The following is a 12502-nucleotide window of genomic DNA, read 5'->3' on the forward strand; positions in this document are numbered from 1 at the left end:
AAAATATGTACATCTATTATGCATCAATAAAAAATAAAGATATCTTAAAATAAAATAAAATGTGTAAAGGAAAAAAATCATTTGACCATATATGTGAGGGTTTGTTTCTGGGTTCTGTCTTCTACTTCATTGGTTTGTATGTCTGTCTTTATGCCAGTAGCACATTATTTTGAATACTGTAGCTTTGTACTAAGTTTTGAAATCAGAAAACATGAGTCCTTTAGCTTCATTCTTCTTTTTCAAGATCATTTTGGTGATTTACGGAACCATGAAATTCAATATACATTTTAGGATTAGTTTTTCTATGGGATTTGATAGGGATTGCATTGAATCTGTAGATCACCTTGCTGTAGTGAGAACTTCCAGTACTATGTGGAATAGAAGTGGTGAAAGCAGGCATCCTTTCCTTGTTCCTGATCATAGAGGGAAAGCTTTCAACTTTTCACCATTGAGTATGATATTTGCAGTGGGTTTTTTGTGTACGGCTTTTTAATGTTGAGGTAATTTCCTTCTTCTTTCTTTTTTTGTTTTTTTGTTTTTTTTTTTTAAGTTTTATTTTTAAAAAATCAACAGATAATAATTGTACATATTCATGGGTTACCTACTGATTTGATTACACATATAATATGTAGTGATCAGATCAAGGTAACTAGCATATCCCTTATCTCAAACATTCATCATTTCTTATATTGGGAACAGTCAGTGTCCTCCTTCTAGCTATTTGAAACTACATATTTTATTGTTAACTGTAGTCATCCTACAGTGGTACGGAACACAGAACTTATTCCTCCTATCTAGCTATAATTTTATATCTTCTAACAAATCTCTCTCTAACTCTCTCTTCCCCTTATCCTTCTCAGCCTCCAGTATCCTCTGTTCTACTTTTTCTATGAGATCAACTTTTTTTATTTTTTTACTTCCACATATGAATGAGACATGCAGTGTTCCATTCCTGGCTTATTTCACTTAATATAACGTCCTCCAGTTCCACCCATGTTGCCAAGAATGACAGAATTTCATTCTTTTTTAAATAGCTAACGAGTATTCCATTGTGTATATATACCACATTTTCTTTGTCCAATCATCTGTTGTTGAACATCTAGAATTCTATTCCTAATTTGTTGAGTGTTTTTATCATGAAACAGTATTGAATTTTGACAAATGCTTTTTCTGCATCAATTGAGATTATCATTTTTCCCTTTTGTCTGTTAATGTGGTACACTGATTGTTTTTTGTGTGTTGAACCATCCTTGAATTCCGGGAATAAATTTCACTTGGTCATGTGTGTAATCTTTTTAATATGCTGCTGAATTTAGTTTGCCAGTATTTTGTTGAGGTTTTTGCATCAATGTTCTTAAGGGATATTGATCTATTGTTTTCTTGGCATGTCTGTCTGGCATTGCTTTCAGGGTAATACTGGCCTCATAGAATGAATTAGGAAGTGATTTTTCTCCTTTTTTTTTTTTTTTTTTAAGATAGAGGCTTGCTCTGTTCCCCAGGCTGGAGTGCATAGCGAGATCATGGCTAAGTGCAGCCTCAACTTCCTGGGCTCAAGTGATTCTCTCGCCTCAGCCTCCAGAGTAGCTGGGACCACAGGTGTGCACCATGATGTTTGACTAATTTTTGTATTTCTTGTAGAGACAAGGTCTCACTATGTTTCCCAGGCTGGTCTCAAACTCTCAAGCAATCTGCCTGTCTCGGCCTCCCAAAGTGCTGAGATTACAGGTATGAGCCACTTTGCCCAACCCCTCCTTTCCAATTTTTAAAAATGTTTGAAAAAGATAGGTGTTAGTTCTTTAGATATTTGATAGGATTCACCGATGAATCCATCAAGTCTAGAGCTTTTCTTTGTTGGAAGGTTTTTGATTACTGAGTCAATCTCCTTACTAGTTATAGGTCTATTCAGATTTTCGATTTTTTCTTGAGTTAGTCTTAGTAGGTTTTACGAATATGTCTATTTCACTTAGGCTATCCAATTTGTTGGTGTACAATTGTTCGTAGTACTCTCTTAGAATCCTTTTTATTTCCATAGAATTGGAAATAAATGTTCCCACTTTCTTTTTTTTCTTTTTTTTTGAGACAGAGTCTCACTCTTGTTGCTCAGACTGGAGTGCATTGGTGCGATCTTGGCTCACTGGAACCTCCACCTACCAGGTTCAAGATATTCTCCTGCCTCAGCCTCCTGAGTAGCTGGGATTACACGCATGTGCCACCTCGCCTGGCTAATTTTTGTACTTTTTTAGTAGATACAGGGTTTCACCATGTTGGCCAGGCTGGTCTCGAACACCTGACCTCAGGTGACAACACCCGCCTTGGCCTCCCAAAGTGCTGGGATTACAGGAGTGAGCCACCGTGCCAGGCCAAATGTCCCCACTTTCATTTCTGATTACAGTAATTTGAGGCTTCTCTCTCTTTTATTAGTCCATCTAGTGAAAGGTTTTTCAATTTTGTTGATCATTTCAAAAAACCAACTTTCGGTTTCGTTGGTTTATCTCTATTGTTTTTCTTTTTCTTTTTTTCCTTTTTTTTGAGATGGGGGTTTTGCTCTGTTGCCCAGGCTGGAGTGTGGTGGCATGATCTTGGCTTACTGCAACTTCTGCTTCCCAGGCTCAAGTGATCCGCTCATCTCAGCCTCCCAAGTAGCTGGGACTACAGGCACACACCACCATGCCCAGCTAATTTTTTGTATTTTGGGTAGAGGTGGGGTTTCGTCATGTTGCCCATGCTGGTCTTGAACTCCTGAGCTCAAGTGATCTGCCTGCCTTAGCCTCCCAGAGTGCTGGGATTACAGGCATGAACAACTGTGCCCAGCCTTTTCTATTGTGTTTCTATTCTCAGTTTAATTTATTGCTAGTATTTATTTCGGCCACCACGACCAGCCTCCAGTTATATTTCTGTTATTGATTTTTAACTTCATCCTGTTGTGGTCTGAGGAGATACTTTATATGACAGTTATCTTTTTAAATTTATTTAAATATTGGGTTGTTTGGTCTTGTCTTTATACTTCCTTAAGTTGTAAAGTTAGGTTGTTGATTTGAAATCTTTCTTGTTTTTTAATGTAAACACTTATAGCTATACATTTTCACCTTAGCACTGCTTTTATTGTATCTCATACATTTTGCTTTATTGTGTTACTTATAGCTATAAATTTGCACCTTAGCCCTGCTTTTGCTGTATCTCATACATTTTGCTTTGTTGTATTTTCATTTTCTTTTATTTCTAGGTATTTTCTAGTTTCCTTTGTGATTTCTTCTTTGATCCATTGGTTAAGAGTGCATTGTTTTTTTCACAAATTTGTGAATTTTTCAGTTATATTTCTTTTTCTTTTTTTGTAGACAGGGTCTCACTCTGTCGCCCAGGCTGGAGTGCAGTGGTGTGATCACAGCTCTCTGAAGCCCCGACCTTTCCAGGCTCAGGTGATACTTCCACCCCAGCCCCCAAGTATAGCTGGGACTACAGGTGTGCACCACCATGCCTGTTTTTTTTTTTTTTGGTAGAGATGGGGTTTCAGCATGTTTCCCAGGCTGTTCTTGAACTCTGGGCTCAAGTAATCTTCCCACCTCAGCCTCCCAAATTGCTGGGATTACAGGCGTGAACCACCACAACCGGTTATTGATTCTGTTATTGATTTTTAACTTCATCCTGTTGTGGTTCGAGGAGATAATTTATATGCCAGTTATCTTTTAAAATTTATTGAGACTTCATTTGGGTTTGGTCCCATGGGGCTTGTGTAGATGCAGGGCTGGAAGTTGAGTGGACAGCTACTTTTGGAGTTACATATTGTATGGGGCTAATACTTCCTCCCTCATAGGGCTGGTGTGACATGCAAATGAGATAACGCAGGCGAAAGTCCTTTGTAAAGTATACCAAGATAAGGAAAAGTTTATCATTGATCCTTTTTACCATAGAGAGGAGAAAAAGCCATTTCCCTGCTTTCTCCTCAACAGTGCAGTCTCTCTTGGGAGCAGGAGACAGGAGAGAAAAGGCTACACTTTTGGTTGGGAATAGCCTCTTGTTAAAATCTGAGCAGTTAAAGTGGAGTGCCTAAACACCAGCACAAGTTTGTCATCACAGCTCAGCTGAAAAATCCAAGTTCTGTATCTTTTTCATTTGTGTTTTTTGTTTGTTTTGTTTTGTTTTTATTTGAGACAGTGTCTTGCTTTGTTGACCAGGCTGGAGTGCAGTGGGGCAATCTCGGCTCACTGCAACTTCTGGCTCCTAGGTTCAAGCTATTCTCATGCCTCAGCCTCCCGAGTAGCTGGGATTACAGGCACTTGCCACCATGCCTGGCTAATTTTTGTATTTTTAGCAGAGACCAGGGTTTCACCATGTTGACCAGGCTGGTCTCAAACTCCTGGCCTCAAGTGATGCACCCACCTCGGCCTCCCAAAGTGCTGGGATTACAGGCATGAGCCACCATGCCTGGCCACCCCTTTTTCATTTGTGAACTAGAAATAATAACACCTACCTCATGGGTAATTGTGAGGATTAAGATAACTTTTACTCTCGTTGGTGTTGTCATTATCACTAATATTTGGAGAAAGCCATGCTAAAGGGCTGTATATGTTGTTCTGCCATCTTGCAATGACCTTCTGATGTAGATCTATCACTTTCTTTTTTCTTTTGAAAAAATTGAGGGTTAGTTGCACAGCGCTTCCAGACCCTACAGGAGGCTGGAGTTGTCCCTGTGCTCCTAGACCAGCTGTCTTTAGGGAGTGGGGCTCTATGCAACCTGTGCCGGGAGCGGCCACTAGAGGGCACTCGCCTGCTCCTCAGGGCCTGTGCAGGACCGGAAGGTGTCCGGCTCTAAACACACCCCCTCGGACAGCCGATGTGCTGCATGCCCAAAGTGACCTCTATGGCATTTTCCAGGATGGAGCCTAGTCTCCAGGATCCCATGTGGGAATATGGGGCTAATAGGCCTGCTCAGTTTGTTCTCAGAACAGGGTGGTGAAAGCATTTGCCCTGCTCAGATTCCTGGGACCCTGTGCAGAAAGGTGAGGGAAGATGGTGCTGTCTGTCCCCTTTAAGGATTCCTCCAGGACAGGCAGCTCATGCAAGATGTGAGTGCACAGGGGAGAGCACCAAGGTGTTGAGCAGTTTCCTGTGCACCCCACCCCCTCCAGGAGGCCCTTCATACCCTCTGTTAGCTCACTGTATGTCATGACAAGCCCCCACTCCTGAAGTGGGCAGTGGGTACAAACTCACGACTGGGGAGGGACTGTGCCTGACCAGGCATGGCTCTGGGGTCCCCTCTTGGCTTCCTCTGACCCCAAGTTGAGCAGCATCTGGTACTTGTTCTCCAGAAGCACACTGGCCAGCACCTGCCCCTGGCTTACTCCAGTCTTCCTTGGAGAGCTGGCTGAGGGCTGGATGGGAGAGTTCCCCTGTGTGCCCTTTAACTCATGGAGTTGCCTTTGACCTGGTCCAGTTACTTCCCCTTGAGCCTCATGGAAGGTGTTGGTGGGCTATAGATCCCTAAGTTTCCCTGCCTCCAGCCCCAAGATCCACAACCCCTTTTTGCCATGTTATCCTGACTCCTGGGTCCAGTCCAGCCTGCCCCTTACCCCATTGGCCTTCCCTGTCCATGGCAGTGACCCCTTGCTGAGTCACATCCGCACCACCTTGCACCCACCCCCTTGGGCAAACAGGGACCGGGCAGTGACCCCCAGGGCCCAACAGTCAGTGCAAAGGAGTGCTGTCCTGGTCAGGCCTACCTGCCTTCCCAGGACAGCAGTTGGGGCCTCTTGGCCACCCATCCCCACCTCCACCTTGGGCAGAACCAATGGATCTCTTTTTCCTCTTTTCCTCCCAGCAGGGGTGGGCAGATCGATACGTGGCTCAGGTTCCTCTTAAGCAATGGAGCTCCCAAAGCCCTGTAGATGATTGACCTGGCCAGCCCATCACTTGGTCATGGAATGTGCGTGTGCCTGGCAGGCAGAAGCCCTGTGGCCTCCAGAGTCCCTTTCTGGGTAGGGTTCTTTCCAGGGAGGGAGACCACTTGGGGGCTATTATTTATGGTAAACCAGATCCCAGTGGGCCACCCAGTTTCTCAGAAGCCACATTCCCTCTTCACTCCCGGAGGCCATTTGACAGAGCAGCGATTGCTCCTCTCTCTAGCTCAGCCCTTTAACCACCGCAACATTCATTTACTAGTCTGCGTGTCCACTGACTGGTTCAGTAGTAAACCACTGTATGTGAGTAAACCACTCACTAACCCACGGGCTTATACACTCACTTGCCCTCCCACTCATCCCCATATCCTCTCACATATCCCCTTACCTGTCCACTCCCTCCCTCATCCCAGTGAATACCTGAATGTCTGAGGTACCAGCCTGGTGCTAGGCACAGCCAGCAAAAAAGCTCTAAGCAGTTGTCAAGGGCAAAGGCTTTGGAATCAGAAAGATGTGAATCCTGACTGTACTGTTTCCTGGCCATCTGGCTATGGGTACATTTCTCCAATCTCTGAGCCTTAGTTTCTTCATCTGTAAAACAGGGACCTCATGCACCTTCCTTTCAGGGAGGCTGTAAAGATCGGCTTTAGGATTAATACATGCAAAGTGCTTCAGCCAGAGCCCAGAGAACACAGCTGTAGTCACAGGGCCTCTCAGCAGCCATGTCCTGGCCATAGGGACTATAGTTGGCCCCATATGACCCTGGGTGGACCCTGGGACAGGGAGGGGCCCATTCCTGCCCCTCAGCTAAGCTATGCTCCCTGGACAGGTGGTCCCCTCCGCCAACCCTGGAATGGAGGGCAACAGTCACCCAGCTTCCTGTGCATCCCTTCCCTGGCCTTCTTTCCCTCAGGATGCCCTGGGGTTTTCAGGTCACCCAAGACACTTGGAGCAAGATCTAGCTTGCTCTCTCCCCTCTCTGCCAAGGAAGTTCTCCGTGACAGCACCAGGGGGTGGGAACTGGCTGAGAGCATCTGACCCTCTGAGGGAGCATTTTCCTTCCCACGTGAGGCCCTGTGTGCCCAGGACCTAGTTAGCCCCCGTCCTCTTCCCTTCCACCCACAGCCCCAGTGCAGACTGTTCCCTCCAGCTCATCTAGGAGTTCCCTGGGGCAGCAGGTGCACCCTGAATGCCAAAAGGTGGGCTTAGCTGTGGGGTCAGCTAGGGGAGGGGAAGAGAGAGGGACTGGAGCACGGCTGGGGCAGGGGTTCCGTGTGAAGGGATTTCCTTCATTTCCCCTAGACAGGCAGCCGTGTGAGGTGCACAGGGGAGCGTTTTGGGCCCCTTGGCTTTGGTTAGGGGATGTGTAGAGTTGTGGGTGTGAACTTTGGAGTGGCTCGCACAAGAATGCACATTTTCTACACACTGGCCCGGTGACTTTGGGTAAGTCATTGGTAAAATCTTAGTGGTTTAAGAAATGCATGTGACATACTCAGCATGCACTGGCACCCAGGAAGTGCTGTGTTACTAGGGGATGGCCCTGGGGCCAGTGGCTTTGTACCAACCTGGGTAAGTCCCCGGCCATTCAACTCAGCCCAGCAGGGGAAGGGCTGTAGGGAGCCCTTCCCCTCCCCTTGGCTAGTCCTCGGTGGCACTTTCAGTGGCCATGTCCTTGCTGGATAATGCCTCCTTCATCCTGGATGGGTTGCAGGTAGGGGTAGCAGTCAAGGAGTCCCAACTCCCCAGGCTCATGTTTTCAGCCTGACTTACTGAGTAGACCTGCCTTGGTGGGGATGAGGTGGGATGAGATGAGTGGGTAGGAGTGCATAATTGTCTGGAGGTGAGCTCGGCTGTGGACTCGCGAGCACAGACACACACACTCTCATACATTCCAGCTGCAGCTGCCCATGGGTTAGGGCCCTGCCTCTGGTCTCCTTGCCCCTGGCAAGGTGGTCATTATCAGTTTCCTTCTCAGTTCGCTCTATTTTAAGCTTCCAGAGGACAGGAACATGTTTGTTTTGTTTTTAAAACTTTATATCCTTATTGTTCAGTAGAGTAACTGGCACTGAATGAGTGAAATGGAAGAATAGACACTAGGCAGTGTCAGAACAGGTGCGTGGACAGTGCACACTGGCCATCAACTGGGCCATCAACTAGCCATCGAGTGGGCCAAGGTGGGCATCCCCAGGCAGGCATTCTAGGGTCCTGTGTATTGCCATCTCCGTGCCCTCCACCTAAAGCTGGACGTTGGTAGAGGCCCTTATGTCGTGGCCTTCTTGATGTGACAGCCCTGCTTTCCTGAGGCCAGGGATCCCCGGTGTGGGCCATGTCAGGCACTGCCAGCCAGAACCTCCCTGTGCTCAGTGCTGGTGCTTGTTCTTGGAGCACCCCTCTGTCCTGCCCCCAGCCTCAGCACCCAGTTTCTGTTCTGGGGTGGCTCATCCTCATCAGAAAGGGAGCTCCTTGGAAGCCTGGTGGTGCCTGGCTGGTATACAGTGGGTGCTCAGTACATGCCTGCCACCTGAGTGGTCCACTTGCTGGACGGGGCTGGCCGTGTTGCCTAGGGAAGCTGGCGGGGAACAGCGTTCCCAACATGGCCTGCCCACCGGGCTGGCCCCCAGGGTTGAGCACCTCCCAGCTGTCACAACCCACTTGTGAGAAATGGTTCAACCCCGGGAGTGCTATGGTCTGTGGTTGGCCAGGGGCTGGAATTCCCCCAAGGAGGTGGCCCCTGCAGCCAGGCTATGGTCTTGCCTGGAGCAGGGTGACTGGGAGGCCAGAGCACCCATGCCTGTGAACCTGCACTGAGAAGTGAACCTTAGAAGGGGTCAGGTCACCACTCAGGGACCAGCATCACCCCCAGGGCAGCCTCCTCCCAGACGGCAGTTCCAGGATGGGGCCATCTGGGGAGCAGGCTTGCACGGACCATGTCTGTCTGGCGTGGACTCAGGCTGGGAGTCTCAGCACCTTGGGACTGTTTCCTCATCTGTAAGATGGGGGTGCTTACAGACAATGGAACATTATTTAGCCATAGACCGAGGTGCAATAACAATACATGTTACAACCTGGATAAACCTCAAAAACATGATGCTAAGTGACAGAAGCCAGACACAAAAGCTCTGGACTAGGTGAAGTGTCCAGAATAGGCAACCCCATAGCGACAGGAAGTAGAGGGTGGTTTCCAGGGGGAGGAGGGAAAGGAGAGCAACTGTTTAGTGGGTACGGGTTTCCTTTCGGGGTGATAAAAATGTTTTGGAACTAGACGGAGGCAGAGGTTCCACAACCCTGTAAATATACTAAATTCCACTGAAGTGTTCACTTTAAAATGCTTCACGTTATGTTATGTGAACGTTACCTTGATAAACAAAACAAAACAAAACAAAACAAAATAAAAAACCCACAGGGGTGCTACTGACTTCACCAGCTGGTTGGGAGGATTCAGAGAGGAGATGGCCATGTAGCCCGAGCTCAGCCAGTGACACTGGTGAATGTCAAAGAATGGAAGCCGTCGTGACCCTGGGGGCTGTGTCAGTTCCCTTGCCTTGCTGGATTCCAGACTGCAGGAGTCAGGGGCAGAAGCCAAGGGGGTAGGTGAGGGCAGGTGGCTTCGCTGGGCACACCCCTTAGTCAGGGGCAGAGGGAGCTGCCGTGGCTGCTTCAGCAGCTGTGGGTGAAGATTCCTATGCTGCAGGCCCAGGCTCCCGCCTCTGATTTGCTGCGCACTTTGGGCTGGCCCTTCAATCCCGGTTCATTTGTTAATCTGCCCATATGTGCCTGGGTACCTGCTCTTCTGTCACTGTATCGGACACCTGACCCCATCCTCATACCCGATTCCCACAGCGCAGGTCACTGCCAGGCAGTGTATTACCAACCTCTTGGTTCTAGGGTCACAGGAATACTGGATCTGTTTTGTTCGTGACTGTATTTCTAACACCCAGTGCCTGGCACATAGCAGGTACTCAATAAATATCTGTTGAATGAATAAATGCACAAATCCTCATTCTTTACATAGTGGGTGCCAGGTCCTGTCTGTACTAAGTGCTATCAGTAAATAGCTGTGAGGTCAATGTTATCATTATCCCTGTTTTACAGATGAGGAAGCTGAGGCTCTGGGACATGGAATGGCCATAGCAGAGTTGGGATTCTGACCTGGCAGCCCAGCAGCAGAGCCCTCGCTCTGATCCATCCTATTCTAGGCTGTCTCCTGACCTTGGAGCTCCCACTTTGGGAGGCAGCTTGGGCCCTGAAGCATTTACTCTGCCTCCTCAGTCACAGGGCCCCGCCCTCTCCCTGGGAGGGGCTCCCTCTGAAGCCCCACACCCACCACCCCGAGCCCTTTCTCAGGCTCACAGCCACCCCAGCCGGCTCCCTTCCCTGGGAACCTCCGTCATAAAGAAGGCGAGGCCCTGATCTGGCCTGTCTCTCTGCCCTGGGGCCTTCCTCACCCCAGGGAACCTTAGTTATAAATATGGGGGTTACGCCTTGAGCTTGTATTAAGCACCTTTCATCTGGGGAGCTCCTGGCTGCTGGGAGGCTAATTAGCTGCTCTCTGGGAAGAGTGAGTAAGAGCTGACGTCCTAGCCAGGGAACTGCCTTGCTAGGCATGGGGCTGGCCCTCTTGGGAGAGGTGTGTGAGCCATCATCTCGGGTCACCCACTTCTCCATATTTCTCCTTCTGTAGGACCTCCTCACAAGAGTACCTTCTCTCTGGCTAATAAAGAAGCCTACCGTTTACTGAGTGCTTATTATGTGCCAAGGGCTTGCTAAGCCCCTTCACCTGTTAAATATATGTGTGCAGAGCAGTAGGGCCGTAGGACTACATAAATATATGTGTGCAGAGCAGTAGGGGTGTCATGCATTAATGACCACGATGGAGCCCTACTCCTTGCTGGCATGGGACCAGCACTTCTGCACATGACCTCATGGAGTGTGCTGCCTGGCACGGATCAAGCACTTGCTAAGTGGTAGCTATTATCAGTAATCTTCAGAACAGCCCAATGAGGTAGGTACCATGCTATTCCCATTTCTCAGATGAGGAAACAGGCTCAGAGAAGTTAAACCACTTGCTGGCTATCACAGAGTCAGGAGTAGAGTTGGATTGATTTGATTGATTCTAAAGCTGCACATAGTTTTTTAGCTGCTCCCCTCTCCTTTCCCCAACCTGGAGTCTGTTAATGACAAAGGCCTTGCTTTGCATAACGCTAGGTCATGGGGTCACTGGGCAGGGCTGTTCTCGTCCATCTCTCCAACAGTGCACTGGTGGGCTAGGCATGGACCAAAAACCCTTGGAGATCATCTAACACAACTCATCCCCACCCCACATTTTTCAGATGTGAAAATTGGGGACAGAAGGGACTGAACAAGGTGACAGGATTAATGGGATGATACCTCCTTGTCAGAGCACGAGGGAGAAACAGGCAGTGGTTGGTGCTCATCCCGGCCCCTGTCATCAAGCTGGAATTGATACCAAGTAAGAATCATTCGCACACTAGAATTCCTGGCTGTCATTTGTCAGCCTGGCCCACCTGCAATGAGCAGCCCCAGGGACATTTGGGTGGGGTGCGGGTGCACAAGGCAGGCTGCAGCTGAGACTGGGGTGGGGAGGGTGTACTCCACCTACCTGCCCTCCAGGGTGCTTGGAACCTCCTAGGGCAGGCTGGCCTGTTTGTGCCATGCCCCACAGAGCATTGCAGTGATCCTAGTGCAGAGCACATAGTAGGTGCTTAAAAGTGCTCATTGGAGAAACAGCTGGATCCTGGACCTGCAGGAGGGAGGAGATGGCACACTGAGGGCACTGATGGGTGGATGGTAACATCATGTCTACTCATCATTACTCAGCAGACCTGGTTCCATCAAATGTGACCATCCTTCAGGCCTTACGGAAGGGACCTACGTAAATCTGTTCAGGCAAAGAGAAGTTTGTGGCTGTGGGCACCTGGCTGGGGTTCCTGAAGGTGGAGCATCTTTCTTGGCGCTGACAGGGGTGGCTAAGATCTGAGCATGCAGGCAGGCCCTCTTCTCCCCTGGATGCTGCCCTTCTGAGGAGGGAGCTATGTGGGTACCAGAGGCATGGGCCTAGGAGGCTCTGACCCCGTGCTTGCCCCGCCACCAGTCTCTGCTTCTACAACCAGGGTCTGCATCTTACCTGCCAGCTCCAGTCCCCTCCCCACTCCCCTCAGGACCTCATCTCTCCTCCTGGCCTCAGCTTAAGGGTTTCCTCAGAGAGGTCTTCCTCGAGAACCTTCCCATCCCAAATCTAAATTAGTGCCCCATTTATATATGTTCTCTGAGCACCTTATTCTTTTCTTTCACAGGAGTTTGAAAGCCTTTTCAAATAGAATCATATATTTCTTTCTAGGTGATTTGTTGAAACAAGTCTGTCTCCTCCGTTAGACTAAGCTCCGCCAGGGGTGGGAAAGTTGTTCCATCCACTCGTCCTCTGGGCCTAGCACGACATATTCTGTATTGAATGAGTAGATGACAGAAACCCCGTGAGAGAGAGTGAGCCAAGCCAGTGGTTCTCTGAGTGTGGCTCCAGGACCAGCAGAGCAGCAGCTCAGCATCGCCTGAGGACTTGTTAGAAATGCAAACTCTCTTAGTTGGGGGAC

The sequence above is a fragment of the Macaca nemestrina genome, chromosome 7 (assembly GCF_043159975.1).
Source record: "Macaca nemestrina isolate mMacNem1 chromosome 7, mMacNem.hap1, whole genome shotgun sequence".
Lineage (NCBI taxonomy): Eukaryota > Metazoa > Chordata > Mammalia > Primates > Cercopithecidae > Macaca > Macaca nemestrina.